The 17,547-nt window shown below is 37.1% G+C and overlaps 1 pseudogene; it reads right to left on the reverse strand.

Moving 5' to 3' along the window:
• Positions 1 to 661: 661 nt before the first annotated feature.
• On the reverse strand, positions 662 to 16,141 carry LOC120428375 (elongation factor 1-alpha-like; annotated as a pseudogene).
• Between the last annotated feature and the right edge of the window lie 1,406 nt (positions 16,142 to 17,547).

Here is a 17,547-nt window from a genome sequence, read left to right on the forward strand (position 1 = left end):
TTAGAGCCTGGTAGATGAAGCTTTGAGCTTTGAGTCCCCTGCGAGGGTAGAGCCTGGAAGATGACTTTTTTTAGCTTGAGTCCCCTGTGAGGGTAGAGTGTATTTGCTGGAGTTTTGAGCTTGAGTCCCTTGTGAGCGTAGAGCATGACTATTGGAGTTTGTGAGCTTGAGTCCCCTGAGAGGGTAAAGCGTGATTGCTGGAGTTTTTTTAGCTTGAGTCCCCTGTGAGGGTAGAGCGTAATTTTTTGAGTTTGTGGGCTTGAATCCCCTGCGAGGGTAGAGCATAGAAGATGATATATTTTTTTACCTAAAAATATATTCGGAGAGTTATATTAAAGGATAAATATAATCGATTGCTGGAAAAGTATGTAATTTTTAACGAAGTTTCAATCTTTTGAAGTGATGATTTAAGAATCGATAGGCTTATAACCTACACGGCTTAAATTTGAGCTCATGTTTGGATTTTAAAAGATAAATTTTATCGATTGTTGGAGAAGTTAGGAATGGAATTTTCAGATTTTTAATATTGTTAAAGTTATGGTTTTGAGAATCGATAGGCTCATAACCTACACGACCTAATTTAGAGCTTATTTTTGTGTCCGAAATATTCAAAATTCATGGAAAATTTGGCTCGTCAATGATTGGAATTCGTATATTGTTATATTATCGATTGCTGAACAAGCTGAAGTGATGATTTAACAGACAATAGGCTTGTAACCTACACGACTAAAATTTGAGTTTATAATTGGATTCAGGGAAGATCTATTAATACATAAATATTATCGATTGTTGGAAAAGTTTGGGAAGACTTTTTTTATATCTTTGAGAAATGATTTATGAATAGACAGGTTTAAATTCGTGCTCATGATTGAAATTGAGGGAAGATTTAAAATCAAAAATCAAATTATTCGCTCTACAGCATTGCCTTGGCGTTCTCGATTGCGAGATTCCTACTCGAAACTAGGTGTCCGAAGGCTTGATTGTTGAGGCAATTGCAAACCTCTTTTTACACCTTAGCTTCCATCCACCCCGGGATTCGAACTGACGACCTTTGGATTGTGAGTCCAACTGCCTACCAGCGACTCCACCGAGACAGGACCCAGGGAGACGACTCCTACACCTGGATTGAGCTAACGACCTAACCTCTAGGTTAGACCGGGACCAACATTTACTTCCCTGTCCGACGGAAGCGTGATCAGACAAATCTCGTCTCAAAATTTGCCACCGGGACCGTCCGGGATCAAACCCAGGCCGACTGGGTGAGAGGCAATCACGCTTACCCCTACACCACGGTCCCGGAGGGAAGATTTAATAAGAGGTAAATTTTATCGATGTTTGGGAAGTTGGAAAATTGTTTTCAGATTTCAATATTGTTAAAGTCAAGGGGTAGGACAGAGAGTTATATTGAGAAAGTTTGAATAATTTTGAGTAACATTGAGCCACTCAAAGTTTTTCAATCCTCCCAAACGACGTAACGAATTTTGACACTGACATTTGGCACCAGAGAGAGACGACTGATTTTGACAGACACAAAACTAAGCCCTAACGTGGAGCGGAAAAAAGATCCCGTTCCGGTTTTATTGCTGGCAGCTATTTACGGCGTCGATCCTACCCAAGGCTGTCATGGATCCTACCCAAGATCCTACCCCTTGCAGGACCAGTTCCATAGAAAAATCCGGCATCTCATGCAAGCCGGAATCGGAACGAAATATTGTGTTTTGGGTATTTCGCGCCGAGCAGCTGCAGGACGTCTTCGGATTGTCATCCGGAGGAGGATGATCTGAAGGTGTGTAGGGTGCTGGTGGACATTGCAGAGATCACGTTCCGCTGCGTGAAAAAAAAACGCTCTTCGAAATCGGTATCGCCGAAACGATCGTCCAAATTATGAAAATCCACGAGGTCAGTAAAATTCCTGAGCCACGGCGCCGAGAACGCGCTCAACCAGGCCCTGACCGATCATTCCTCGATTGCGCACGACGTTAAGTCGGTGTTGCGTGACATCGGCCTGGAAGTGGCGTGGACAGCACACTCGTTCATCCAGAACGAGGACTCGGAGGACATCGGCGCCTTTCAAGACTGTTTACCCAACCTTTTTTTTCTGCGGACCAAAGGCATCGAAACCGCATTAAAAAAAAACTAAGCAAAAAGCAGAAATAAACACTTTTATTTATTTGTTTTGTTTGAATCTTTTGGCAAAAACTGATTTCTCGCAAGTACCGGCAGGACAAACCGGAAATCGACTGCTGGAGGCTTGGGTGGGACCAGGAAGACGATAGCGTCATCACCAGACTTGATGGACTTTAGATGATCCTCGGTGGACTTGCCGGAACGACGAAAGATGTTCTCCTTGATCTTGCTGAACTCCCTAGCAATGTGAACGGTGTGGCAATCCAGCACGGGGTATCCGTTAGAGATCTGACCGGGGTGGTTCAGCACGATGACCTGGGCGGTGAAACTTCGAGTCATCGGCGACGTATCCACGACGCAGTTCCTTGACGGGCACGTTCTTGACGTTGTCTCCGGGCACAGCCTCCGGCAGGGCTTCTTTGTGCATTTCGACGGACTTGACATGATTTTTTAAGAATCGATAGGCATCACTTGCAAAACTTAAATTTAAGGTTATGATTGGATTCAGGGAAGATGAAGCAAAAGAATTTTAGGAATTTTGAAGGAATTGTTTAAATTTTCAATCTTTTTGAAGTGATGATTTAAGAAACGATAGGCTTGTAACCTAAACGACTTGAATCAGAGCTCCTAATAATATTTCTTGGAAGATTGTAGGGTATATTTCCAGGTGTATTATTCAATCAATTAATTACACGATAGCTTTTCAAGTTGTCGTAATATTCAATGTTTGGCCCTTTTGAAATGTTAGTCTAGATTTGAAAATTTTGAAAATAATGTTTTCGAATAGATCGGAAAATTTCACAAATGTTTCATATATTAACATTGAAAATCGGACCATTAGTTGCTGAGATATCGACATTAAAAAATGGTGGGCTGTTTGGGTGAGACTTAGAAAACATCAATTTTCCTGTTTTTAAACCTTTGCATTGCAATATCTCAGCAACTGAAGGTCGTATCAACAAAGTCCAAAGAAGCAAAATATAGAGAATTTTCTCAGCTTTTTAAAAATATTTTTTCCAAAAGTGTGCAAACATGTGCACTAATTTAAAAAAATGAAAAACTGCGACTATTGAGCATGAGCATGAGCATGAGCATGGTTGACTGCCAATGAGCTGCTACTCCGTTATTGACGGATCAGCAGAAGTTACACAATGAACCAACAGATGAATAGTGGGAGCTAATCATCCTCACTGTATCTCTGCTTTTAGTCAATACCGGCGCCCCCCAAGGAGATGCAGTTCAACAAAGGTAGGAATGTTAGTCCGATAGTTGAAGTTGCAGACTCATCAGACACAGAGTTTGTCCGCTGCCAGACCGTTGAATCCACAGCATCTCCTTCAAGCATCACGGGAAGTGGGGGAATTGTGTTAGTAGGGGAAGGAAAGGGAAGGTCAGGATTCATCTTGGTAGATGATATGACCAGAATGTGAATCATAATCGTTGCCTTCTGAGCTACGGCGCTGTGAGAAGGACTTATCATTCACGTATTTTTTACTTCAAACCGCCGGCGTGCCATCCGAGCATCGATGCTATGGGAAGGTCTTTCAAAACGAAATGTAATTATAATTAACGATTTACGTGCAATCGAAAATAGATCAGGATTCAATCTAAGTAGATGATATGAATAGAAAGTAAAACATAATCGATGCCTCCCGAGTTACGACGCTATAAGAAGGACTTATCAATTCTTCACTCGCGTAATGTTTACTTCATGTAAACCTCAAATAGTGTTCATATACCCAACTGTTTCAATTAATTCTAAAAACTTCGTTGAGTTCTTCGCGCACGATTTATTCACAGCAAACTTCACTACGAATTTACCCCGTCCGGAACGCGAGCAACCGGCTCAACTGCAGAAATTCAACATACACACGACAACGAGAATGCCTTTTTCAATGATTCCAGAATCTTCCACCACTTTCTTGCGGATTCTCGCGCGCGACATCACACACTGATCCCCCCGACGAACACCACACGACTGATGGCCCAACTTCCAAGGCCTCGACGCGAACCTCTTTTTCAATGATTCCAGAATCTTCCACCACTTTCTCGAAAAAAAAAAATGAAAAACTGTGACTATTTTTAAAAAAGTCACCTAAATATGGATTTAACTTGAAAACGGTGCACTTTATCAAAATTTCAGTAAAGTACTTTTTGATTGCAAATTTGATTTTACATCAAAAAATAAAGTTGAAAAAATTTTGCGACAAATATTTCGATTTTTTGAAAAAATCAGTATTGATTAAAAAATTCATAACTCGGTCAATGATTTTTTGCACAACCTGGAAATTTCTGAAAAGTTGGCATTTTATGTCCTCTAAAACATATCAAAAAATAAAAAAAAAATAAAAATAGTGTTTTTTTGCAAATCAAGTTTTAGTGATAAAAAGTTAAATAAAAAAAATCACCAAATTTTTTTTACCGTGTATCATTTTTTTCCAGTGTAGTCCTTTTCTCATACCTACAACTTTGCCGAAGACACCAAATCGATCAAAAAATTCCTTCAAAAGATACAGATTTTTGAATTTTCATACATCATTTTTGTATGGACAGCTGCCAAATTTGTATGGAAAATTATATGGACAAACTAATGATGCAAAATGGCTTCTTTGGGCATACCGAAAGCACCAAAAAAGTTTCAGTCGGATTAAAAAATACAAAAATTAAAATTGAAGAAAAAAGACCGATTTCGTAGAGAATTGCTCAGTAGGAAAGAACGAGGATGTAGTGAATGAGTGTGGCAGAGAAGAGAGAGAGAGTGAGAAGAGAGAGCGTTCATGTAGCGTAATGAGAGAGCAGGTCAGCCGAGAGAGAAGTTGAGAATGTGTGCGTGATAAAACGAGAAATAAATCAGTCGTGTGTTTTGCTTGGGCATGAAAAGACGCGTCTTGTTATTTCACGGAGAGACTGTGCCCAGAAATTTTAACAATTAAAATTGTTGATTTTACTTTCGTTAATTTTAACAAAAACGTACTTGTTACTGTCAATTTTCAGTTTAATTAACCAAAATTCAGTAATAATTTAATAACCTGTTTGTTGAAAATGCTAAAGGCAAAAAGCTAACAGATTTCCCGAACTCGAATGAACGTGCTCGACTGTTAGCTTTGGTTTTAGGAAAATCAAAAATTTTGTTGTTTGAATATAATTTACATTAGGTTGAATATTTAAAAGATACACTTGGGTTTGTTTACGTCTGTCATTTGAAGTCAGGCTTCGAACGAGAGCGGTCGATTTGTTGAGTTTGTGTTGTTAGAGGATGTGAAAGGTAAAAATTACACTATTTAGCTAATGTTGAAGTGGCAAATCAAAGTGTTGCAACTGGGGAGGTGGAATTGGTGAGTAGGTTTGTTGATGATTTCTTTGCATAAACTATGAAGAGCAAGAGGACGACCTTCGCCATGAGGACCTCTAATGCGAGTGAGTTGAACACGTTATAAGAATGTTTGATGGAAAGAGAGGGCAATAGAAGGGAAATGTGGGCCGACTCTTCACGGATAGAGCAGCCCGGGCAAATTTAACAAAATGTTGGTTAATCCAAGTAAGTATGGGTTTATTTTTGCACAATAATTTATCTAATGTGATTTTTATTAGAAAACTGAATCATTAAAAATCTTCGTGCTCACGACGGATAAAATCTTAATGAACCATTATTTTTTTCAGAATCATCAATTATAAATTACATAGAAATGCGTACACATGACAACATAAAAAATTGAGATGAAGTAAAATATAATAAAATAAAAATATGTAAAATATATAAAAGAAGATAATTATTATCTTGAAAGTTCTGTTGCAATACGTCTGCTCAATAAACTGGTAAGTAAAACTTTAAATATTTTTTTCAGGAATCGGAGTACGTTGAATAAATTGAATCAAATGCAATGATAGTTTGTTGCCAAAACTAATTGTTAAATTAATGCAAGCTTGGTGAGTAGCATTATTGATATTTCTTCTTTCCTCAATATAATTACATTTATTTACGTTTCTTTTTTCAGTTTATAGCCGAAATTAAGAATTTTGTATTAAATTACTAATACATCTCCCATGTCTATTTGCAGCAAAAGGTTCACTTAGTGAAAATTCTGTGTCCAACCACAAGAAAAATAACTAAACCTGAGACCATTGTAGATGATGATGACTTATCGGAAGATTTCACAATGAATGCAACACTTAATTTTATACAACATAATAAAAATATAAGCTTAAAACTTGGTGAAAATTTTGCTCGGTTTCTATTTTTAAGGAATTCACGAGAAATTAAACATCTTTTTTAAATATGTTTAACAAAATTTGTAATATGCTTTTTTATTATTTTTTAGTTTAATGCAACGTAATTATATAAAACATTAATTAAACTTTACAGGTTTTATAACAACAGTTAAAAAAAGTTTTGTTTTGATGCTTTTAAACAGTAATTTAACAACTTCATGCAAAAAAAAACAAAGTAGTACAAAACGTTAAATTTTTAGGCAGATTAAATGCGATTATAAAAACATTCATCATTAATTTGTGAGGCATTATTACAAAATTTACTGCAAATTCAATAAAATATTGCTAACAGCTGCTAGTTATTGACTACATGTACAAATATTTTTCTGTATTCAAGTAAGACATTAGTTAAAATATAGCTAGAAATTCAGCCCAGCCTGTATCGTTAGATAATTAAATTTAAAATATATATCAACACTTACATAAATTATGTCTAATTAAGAAATGTTTTGTTATAAACCACTAATAATTTGCTGCATTCAAAAATATTTCGGTTGATACAACGAAAAAAAATTGTTGAAAAATATTTCCCAGCCATTTTTTAACAGAATATTCCACAATATTTCAGCTGAAAACAAGAAATTTTTAGTTAATTTTCTGAAAAAAATATTCTAGCAGTCGACAGCTAGAATTTTTTTCGGCTGATGTCTTGGACTTATGTACAGACAACAATTTGAAGACGTGATAAAAATGATGGAGGCATTATCACATGGTATGTAAAGTGCAGCGACCTCAAATTTAAATTATTAAATTTGTCCATTTTTCGATCCTCACCACAGTTCTGACCATGCGCGCTTACGCAAGCATAAATAATTTTACACGTCGACTCGCGTTGCGCGACAAATAATTAAGCTTATGTACAGGTGTGGATCATGAGTCATCCTCACCTGAAAAGCCCTTTATTAAATTTCGCCAATTGTTAGGCAATCAAAAAATGGTTAATTATGAATGTGCGATGTTATTACACAGGGGAAATTGAGGGTGTGGCTTAACCAAATTCATTGGCATGTTTGTTCAATGGAGAATTCGACCTTCTCATTATTGACCAACATTTTTGAGAATGTTTGAGGAACATAATTTTGATATTCCAATAACATAATTTAAAGTTTCACGACAATTGTTCGAATCCATGACTTCCGATTTTGAGGTGTACTCACTACACCATACGGAAAGTCATGAAGAATTGCAGAGGTCTGCATAATTTAATTCATGAGGTTCATCGATGCTTCTCATCGAAACGGACCACTTTTAGCAGAACAAAATTTAGTAGAGTTTTCGGGGACTGACTATGAAAACCCCAAAATTCTTGAGGAGGGCAGTTAGTTCCAATCAGTTCCAGCCAGTTCAAGCCCAGTCCAGTTCCAGATCCTGAAGAAGCCCCAGACCAGCCGGACCCGCCAGCAGCCACCAGTAGCAGAGGCCCCAGTCCAGCCGAACTTAGCGGTGGAGGCCGCAGTCCGCCGGGACTTAGCCGCTGTGAAGAGTCCGCCGGGACTTAGCCGCCGTGAAGAGTCCACCCGGGACTTAGGAGTTCGGGTCTGGCATGGCTCGGCGAAGAGGTCTGGAGGACAAGTCTGGCTTCAACGTAGAGAATTGGCTCGACAAAGGTCTTAATGAAATTAGCAACAAAAAGTTGAGTGATGTGATCGTGCGCGTAAAAGTTGAGAGTGTTACCGCAAAAATGTAATCGTTAAAAAGTGTAATATACAAATAAGTGAAGTTTACTGATCTGTTTTGACTCTACAAGTAAATATCACAAAAATCCTGAAAGCCTAAACCGCTCGGGCCGTTCAAAAGCTACTGTATTATTGCAGTTGTGAAGTTAAAATGCATACAAATATATTTTACCAATTAAGAGGTTACATACATGTAAATCGGCAAAAATGTTAAAGGTTGATACACGGAGAGACCGGCCGGGGCAAATCTAAGAAAATCTTGGTTAATTTAACTAAAAGTATGGGTTAATTTTTACACAGCTTTTTTTCAACAATTGATTGTTGATTTTGTTAACCCGAAATTGCTGACCACCGATAATTAAAATTAACTAAAAAATACTTGGAATTGCCATTTTTGTTGGTTAAATGGCCGAAAAAAATTCTAGCAGTCGACTGCTAGAATATTTTTTTCAGAAAATTAACTAAAAATTTCTTGTTTTCAGCTGAAATATTGTGGAATATTCTTTTGAAGACTGGCTGGGAAATGTTTTTCAACTTTTTTTCAACATTTTTTTTTCGTTGTATCAACCGAAATATTTTTTCATGCAGCAAATTATTAGTATTTTATAACAAAACATTTCTTAATTAGACATAATTTATGTAAGTGTTGATATATATTTTTTTTAATCATCTAACGATATAGGCTGGGCCGAATTTCTAGCTATATTTTAACTATTGTCTTACTTGAATTCAGAAAAATATTCGTACATGTAGTCAATAATTAGCTGTTGTTAGCAATATTAATATTGAATTTGCCGAAAATTTTGTAATAATGCCTCACAAATTAATGCTGAGTGTTTTTATTTTCGCATTTATTCTGCCTAAAAATTTAACGTTTTGTACTAATTTGTTTTTTTTTTGTGCATGAAGTTGTTAAGTTACTGTTAAAAAGCATCAAAACAAAACTTTTTTTTAACTGTTGTTATAAAACATGTAAAGTTTGATTAATGTTTTAAAAAATTACGTTGCATAAAACTAAAAATAATGAAAAAGCATATTACAAATTTTGTTAAACATATTTAAAAAAAGATGTTTAATTTAACATGAATTCCTGAAAAATAGAAATCGAGCAAAATTTTCACCAAGTTTTAAGCTTATATTTTTATTATGTTGTATAAAATTAAGTGTTGTATTCACTTACCATTACTGTGAAATCATCCGATAAGTCATCATCATCTACAATGGTCTCAGGTTTAGTTATTTTTCTTGTGGTTGGAAACAGAATTTTCACTAAAGTGAACCTTTTGCTGCAAATAGACATGTGAAATGTATTAGTAATTTAATACAAAATTCTTAATTTCGGCTATAAACTGAAAAAAGGAACGTAAATAAATGAAATTATATTGAGGAAAGAAGAAATATCAATAATGCTACTTACCAAGGTTGCATTAATTTAACAATTACTTTTGGCAAGAAACTTTCATTGCATTTGATTCAATTTATTCAACGTACTCCGATTCCTGGAAAAAAATATTTTGAGTTTTACTTACCAGTTTATTGAGCAGTCGTATTGCAACAAAACTTTCAAGATAATAATTATCTTCTTTTATATATTTTATATATATATATTTTTTTATATTTGCCCGGGCTGCTCTATCCGTGAAGAGTCGGCCCGCATTTCCCTTCTATTGCCCTCTCGTCCCATCAAACATTCTTCTAACATCTTCAACTCACTCGCATTGGAGGTCCTCATGGCAAATCGTCCTCTTGCTCTTCATAGTTTATCGCCTGCAAAGAAATTATCAACAAACCTACTCATCAATTCCACCTCCCCACTATTTAGCTAATGTTGAAGTGGCACATCAAAGTGTTGCAAAATAGTGTAATTTTCACCTTTCACATCCTCTCACTTCATAATTAACAACACAAACTCAACAAATCGACCGCTCTCGTTCGAATCCTGACTTCAAATGACAGACGTAAACAAACCCAAGTTCATCTTTTAAATATTCAACCAAATGTAAATTATATTCAAACAACAAAATTTTTGATTTTCCTAAAACCAAAGCTAACAGTCGAGCACGTTCATTCTAGTTCGGGATAACTGTTAGCTTTTTGCCTCTAGCATTTTCAACAAACAGGTTATTAAATTAATGCTAAATTTTAGTTATTTTAACGGAATATTTGCAGTAACAAGTACGTTTTTGTTAAAATTAACGAAAGTAAAATCAACAATTTTAATTGTTAAAATGTCTGGGCACTAGCGTGGTTCACGTTTCTATGAAAAAGACAAAAGTTGTTATTTTGTCTTGCATCAACCGGAATTTCGTTCTTTTATGTCCCCAGAAGCACTCCTGTAAATTTGAGCCCATTTGGTAAGGTCTAGGAGCTCCAGTTTTAATTTGAAATTTATATGGGATTTTGATTTATTTTCCATGGGAAACTATCTTTTTTTACATTGTATTAGGATTTTTTTTTATAAATCGATGAAATGACTTGATTCTTATAGTAGGAGATAGGTTTTGAACTGGGGAACAACTTTGTAGAACATACCAACATGCTAGGAAGTGACCCTTTAAAGATACAGATACTTTTAGATGGTGGCTTTTGAAGGGGCCAGCCACCATCTAAAAGTATCTGTATCTTTAAAGGGTCACTTCCTAGCATGTTGGTATGTTCTACAAAGTTGTTCCCCAGTTCAAAACCTATCTCCTACTATAAGAATCAAGTCATTTCATCGATTTATAAAAAAAAAACGAATAAAAAGGAAAAAAAGATAGTTTCCCATGGAAAATAAATCAAAATCCCATATAAATTTCAAATTAAAACTGGAGCTCCTAGACCTTACCAAATGGGCTCAAATTTTCAGGAGTGCTTCTGGGGACATAAAAGAACGAAATTCCGGTTGATGCAAGACAAAATAACAACTTTTGTCTTTTTCATAGAAACGTGAACCACGCTACTGGGCACGGTCTCTCCGTGTACATTTTTATCTATTAACAAAACAAATTTGAAAACAGATTATATGGTAGACAAACTTCTTATAGGTCGATCGTCGCGGGTGCTCCGGGATTTGTAGTGAATTTTCGTGTATTTTGTCATTCTGTAGTGCTGGAGATGTTGTGAAGATATAATTAGTGACGCGCGTTCTCCGATAGAAGTGTTTTTCAGCTTTGTTTGCTGTTTTAAAAGACATTCCTTGAATTTTTCTCTTAGCAACAAGTGATGTTTGTTTTTATTTACGCGTAGCTTTTTCACTACGTTTCATTTCCACCGTTCCTTCGAGTTGGCAATTTGACAACAAGTCAATGATAGCTTCGGCTCTGTTTTGCTGAGAGTGAGCTTTTGCGCAGTGGTGTGAGATCGTTTGAGCTTTTTGAGTGTATTGAAAATTTATTGAAGGAAGAACCGATGCAGTTTGAAAAAATAGTGATAAAGAAGAAGAATAGAAAGTTTCGCACTACTAGAGCATTGCTTTCTACCTAAGGTACTCGCGATTGAGTGTGTAGTAGTGCGGTTGTCAAAATCGTTATCTCTGACTTTCTCACTCCACTGCCACTGACATTGTTTATGTTTTGCTTTTCCTGGCACGGTCCATTGTTCGTTTGTTATTGTTTTGGTTTTAGTGGCACGGAGTCATGCACTCACACTAATGCAAAGTTCTCCTTCTTCATTTTCTTGTTTTCTTATTGCTTATTGCTTATCATCCCATTTTTTAAGTCATTCTTTAATTTCTATTTAACAATAATTTCTCAGCTAAAAAATCTCTCCTTTTGTTCTGATTATAATCATTCACAATGTTGTTTTTTAGGGAACTATCTCTTGTGGAATCGATCGTCGCGCTTGAAATTCGTCGTCGTTGACTTGTCTGTTTCTCCCCTTATGTATGCGTGCATTTATATTTTCATTTTCATTTTTGAGTGTTCCTTTCGGGCGGTTTGCGTGAGTTGACAATTGATTATGTGCATTCTGGCGGTTTCGCCTTGACCGTCGGGTTTGAATTTTAAATTTATTGCAGAAATTCGTTAAATATAGACATCTTGTCATCGCCACGTTTTTGATTAAAAATCGGTCGTTAAATAAAAGCTATTTTCGGTATTATAACCTTTGTTTACAATTATCTCTTCACGATTTCGCGATTTCAATAGATTTCGATCCGTTATGTAGCATTTATGTCGCATCGCAGATTATCACGATCGTACGCTTTACGTTTAATTAAATAATCAAGTATGTAGATCGCTCCAAATAACTCACTGAGATTAATATTTTACCCTCTTTTTACATATAGCTTTGGTTTTATCTTTCCACAGTCGGCTGTCTAAGATTACACCATATCATTTAAAATTTAACAACAGATAAACGGGAAATGTCTCATCCGATTGCTTGTCTTGAGAATAATATTGTGGATTTTGCTCGTAGCTGGATTTTCTAGCATCTTCTCACGGTCATTGGAAACGGTCGTGGATAGACCTAGGGGTTCCCAGTTGGAGTGAAAATATTCAATTTATAGAAATATTATGGATTAAAATTTTGCTTTTTTATCACTTCTCCGACATTATGAATAATTGTTTGAACATGCTCGCAATTTTTTTATTCGGTCGGAAAAATATTATTTTTCTTGAAAAAACTTTCATTTTTAATCACATGATCACCCCTAATTCTGGCTCGATGCCACCATCATTCGACCGCGTGCTCCGTTTGTTTGTCAACAAAGCTGCAGCTGGATGGTGAGACGAAGTGAGGGGGGAAGAGTTTTTGACATTTTTATGCCCGCATCTGGCTCGCCACCTATTTCGTCGGTCGTTGAGTTGCCGGTCGTTTCCAGTGACCTAGTCCAGCTAGGAACTGATCGTACAATACATCATCCCTCTAAACAAAACATTCGATTTTGGGTCACATCATCATCTTCTATGATGAATCCTGACCAAACACCCTATCCCACTAACACATTTTCAGGTTCCTGTCGCTCGTGGGGTGTAATCACAGAGTGAATCTGCTGCCCTAGTAGCAACTTGCGCTAACTAACATTCCCGTCCCTTAAAATCGAGATCTACAAACTGACATGGCGGGCGCCGTTGGTGACCAATGACTGTTACCTATTCGCAACTGATCTAGTTTTGGCAATCACGGTGTTTTATCTTTTCAGCGCATTCATACATGCTGTTGATAAGGGAAACGCCACTAGATCTCCGAAGCCTATGATCAGTAGTTCTGAAAGGATATTACGGTTCTGTTCAGCAACGGAGGGGCAACCATGGGTGGTCTCTCATGCTCATGCTCATGCTCTTTTCGGAACTCAATCGGTGAATGTATATTTTGAATAGAGACAGGAAGCTGGTTCCAATTAGCAACGCCCCTAACAAAAAAGCTTTCATTGTAATGTGATGATCTGTGCTGTGGTATTATATAATTTCTTGTTCGTGTACTGCGAGAATTTAAAAGTTTATCAACTAGATATTGTACGATCAGTTCCTAGCTGGACTCGGTCACTGGAAACGACCGGCGACTCAACGACCGACGAAATAGGCGGCGGGCCAGATGCGGGCATAAAAATGTCAAAATCTCTTCCCCCTTCACTTCGTCTCACAATCCAGCTGCAGCTTTGTTGACAAACAAACGGAGCACGCGGTCGCATAATTAGGGGTGATCATGTGATTAAAAATGAAAGTTTTTTCAAAAAAATAATATTTTTCCGACCGAATAAAAAAATTGCGAGCATGTTCAAACAATTATTCCTAATGTCAGAGAAGTGATAAAAAAGCAAAATTTTAATCCATAATTTTTCTATAAATTGAATTTTTTCACTCCAACTGAGAACCCCAAGGTCTATCCACGACCGTTTCCAATGACCGTGAAAAGATGCCAGAAAATCCAGCTACGAGCTAAATCCATAATATCTAGGGGTAGAAGTATTAATTATTTTAAACAGAGTAAGACATGACCCAAGTTCATAAAAGTTATTAAAAGAACAGCCAAGTAAATTATGCTGGAGGTGAGAAACCCTGTCATATCTTGATGGATTATTTATAGATATAACGTACGCACGCGTTTAAGGCAACACGTTTGTTTGACGTTTGGTTATAATTACACATGTTTACGGTAGTCGAGCTCTTACTTGTGTCAAACGCGCTCTGACCTGAAATCCCTTTGGCCAGTTGTCACACTTACATCAATTTTCAAGCAGTGTCAAGTTAGCACGAGACGAAATATTTCGGTTTTTATTGAATATCTCAGGATTGAAATCGAATTTTGGGTATCTGCACGGAGAAAAAAGAGTTCCCAAAATCGTGAACAAGCGTTCATGAAAATGGGAACCTCGAACAAAGTGTTCAAATCCCATGGTACGATTTTGAAAAAAAAATACAACAAAAAAATCCCAAAAATGGTTTACAACTCGCGCGCGGAGCTTGAATGAAAAAAGTGCATTTTTCCAGTATTTTTCAGAAATGCGCGTAACAATCATACTAAAGACATTCAAATTTGGTCCTTTGGCTTTAAGTTATAGTTTAATGTCCCCTGAACAAATTCTTGTACAGACATAGTCCATAAAAGCTTGTGTTTGGGCATGGCAGGGCGTTTTGGGGAGAAAAATTTGTATTTTTTAGCCAAAAAAAATTCAAAAACCACTCTCTAAAACGAGCCAAAAATTTGGCAGCCAAAACTAATGCTTATAGGAAATTTTACGGAGATCATTTTGCTTTTTTTAACATTCAATGTATGTCCACGCAAAGTCGAGATATTAGTGAACAAAAAGTGACGAATTTTCAAAATTCTTGGTATATAAGCGTTTTTAGCATAAAACATTGGCTACTATGATTACAAACGAGAAAGCATATATTTTGGATATATTTATTTTGTTCGCTCAAAAACGATATTTGTTGATAACATTTCATGAAAAAACATGAGATTTTCTCACAATGTGACGTAAACGACATACTTATAAGTACTGCTCTGTGCTCTTCTCGATATGAACAAATGAACACAATTAACAAATGGGTAACTTTTTTTTTGAAAAAATATGTTTTTTTATAAATAAATTTGTTTTATTCGAATGTACATACAAAAAAAATCACGTCCACAGCTTGGAGATATGAACTTTAATAAAATTAATTTTGATTTATGATTATTTGTCGTTTACGTAACATTGTGAGAAAATCTCATGTTTTTTCATGAAATGTTATTAGCCTTACTTACTTTACTTTACTTTTACTGCTCGTACAACCTCCGGGTCATGAGCTGTCTCCAGATGCGCTGCCACTGAACTCGGTTTTGGGCTGCTACTCTCCAATTCCGACTCGGAACTCCCACACTTCTCAGATCTTCCTCCACTTGGTCTAACCACCTCGCACGTTGCGCCCCCCTTCGCCGCGTTCCAACCGGCTCCGAATTAAACACCAACTTCACCGGGTTGATAGTCTGGTTCGGTTGGCGCGCATCCAGCGCGTCCGGCATTCTTGCGACGTGTCCGGCCCACCGGATTCGGCCAGCCTTGGCGACCTTCCGAATACTTGGCTTGCCGTAGAGTTGCGCCAGCTCGTGGTTCATCCTTCTCCTCCATACAGTGTTCACACGCACGCCGCCAAAGATCGTCCTAAGCACTCGCCGTTCGAAAACTTCAAGCGCTTGCAGGTCCTCCTCGAGCATCGTCCCATCTCGTGCCCGTAGAGGACGACAGGTCTTATCAGCGTTTCGTACATGGTACACTTTGTACGCCGGGAAAGGTGACCAGACCGTAAGGTCTTGTGGAGTCCGTAGTAGGCACGACTACCGGTGATGATACGCCTCCGAATTTCTCTGCTGCAGTTGTTGTCCGACGTAACCAACGATCCGAGGTACACAAACTCCTCCACAACCTCGAACTCGTCGCCGTCGATCGTCACGCTCGGTCCTATGCGAGTCCTAAGGGACTCGGTTCCTCCTGCCAGCAGATACTTCGTCTTCGCAACATTCACCTTCAATCCAACCTTATCCGCTTCCCGCTTCAATTCGGTGTACCGCCTGGCCACATCCTCGAACGTTCTGCCGACAATGTCCATGTCGTCGGCGTAGCAGATGAACTGGTTGGACCGGTTAATGATCGTGCCCCGCATGTTGAAGCCCGCCCGCCTCATAACACCTTCAAGCCCAATGTTGAAACAGAGGCCGGAGATACCGTCGCCTTGTCGCAGTCCCTTGCGCGATTCGATCGGGTCGGACATCGCTCCCGAAATCTTCACGCTGCACCGTGCCCCGTCCATCGCACTATGGGCCATCTCCATACAAACAGGCGGCCAAATTATTTTTTTGCTTTTTAAATGTTTTTTCATACAAATTTGGGTAATTGTATGGTATTGAAATGATATACGTCGATTTTTATGACTTTTCATGTTTTTCAATAGTTGATTGTTTATAATAAATAGTCTTTTCATACATTTGCAAGTGCAACAGAATTGCGTATATATTGTATTGCAAGTTTATATTATTAAATTATGGATAAGCTAATACATCCCCACTTTAAGAACACAACCCCTCCCTCCTCTTTCTTCCCCCCCCCTCTCCTCCTCCCCTCCAACAAAATTTTGTTAAGCGTAATAAATTCATTTTAAGTCAAATATTTATTATTTACTGCTGTGTGTTTCTTTTTGTGAGTCCATGACATATAACTTGAGTCCCGGGGTTACGGGCATAAATTGTGAAAATTTTAATTGTTAAATCAAATAACAGAAAAATAAATTTTATTCAAAATATTAATTATGAAGTAAAACGATAAAATACAAACCATATTCTTAAAATTCATTTGATTATAGAGTTTGTGACAGCTTCAGGATATGTTAAAGGTACTTTTTATGATGTTTTGTACTAACCAACATAGAACATAAATGTGGATCAGTTTCATGGATTGATCGCAGAAATTCATCATGCTAAGTCAACATTTTGCTGAATACTTTTTCCGGTATCAAACTGAGATTCTCCAGTTTCGCTTGAGAAACTTCGGTACGAATACCTTATTTTGACTAAGGTACTCAATTTTAAATGTAGGCAACAGAAAATTCCAATAAAGTCATTTCGAACTTCTTGAAACCAGGTATTGATTTTTGAAGCGACGATGCCCACGAAGTAGGTAGCAAAGCAAGTGAAAAAAGTGGACATATGTAGATTGCAGCAAATTTTGATAAAACGTAAATGTTCAAAATGGCATATTTCCGAAAACGCAAAAAATCGCAGGCTGGAAATTTCAGCAATGTTAGATTATAATCCATTCTTTCAAGTGATCTTAGTTTCATGTTTAGCATCGGTTAGCAAAAAAAGTACTCGATTAACAAACACAAAAAAATAAGTTTTGTCAAAAAAATGCTTCAGTTATTCGATGAAAACTTCAGTTTTTGGTTTGGAAACAACATTTTATCTATTAATAGTTTCAAAGCTTATCTCATTACCTTTCCAACGATGTATATTTGTCCTAATAAAACTTTTGTGTATGAGCGCGGTACGAGGGTGGTCAGGGTTGTCCCGGTAT

The sequence above is a fragment of the Culex pipiens genome, chromosome 1 (assembly GCF_016801865.2).
Source record: "Culex pipiens pallens isolate TS chromosome 1, TS_CPP_V2, whole genome shotgun sequence".
NCBI classification, from domain to species: domain Eukaryota; kingdom Metazoa; phylum Arthropoda; class Insecta; order Diptera; family Culicidae; genus Culex; species Culex pipiens.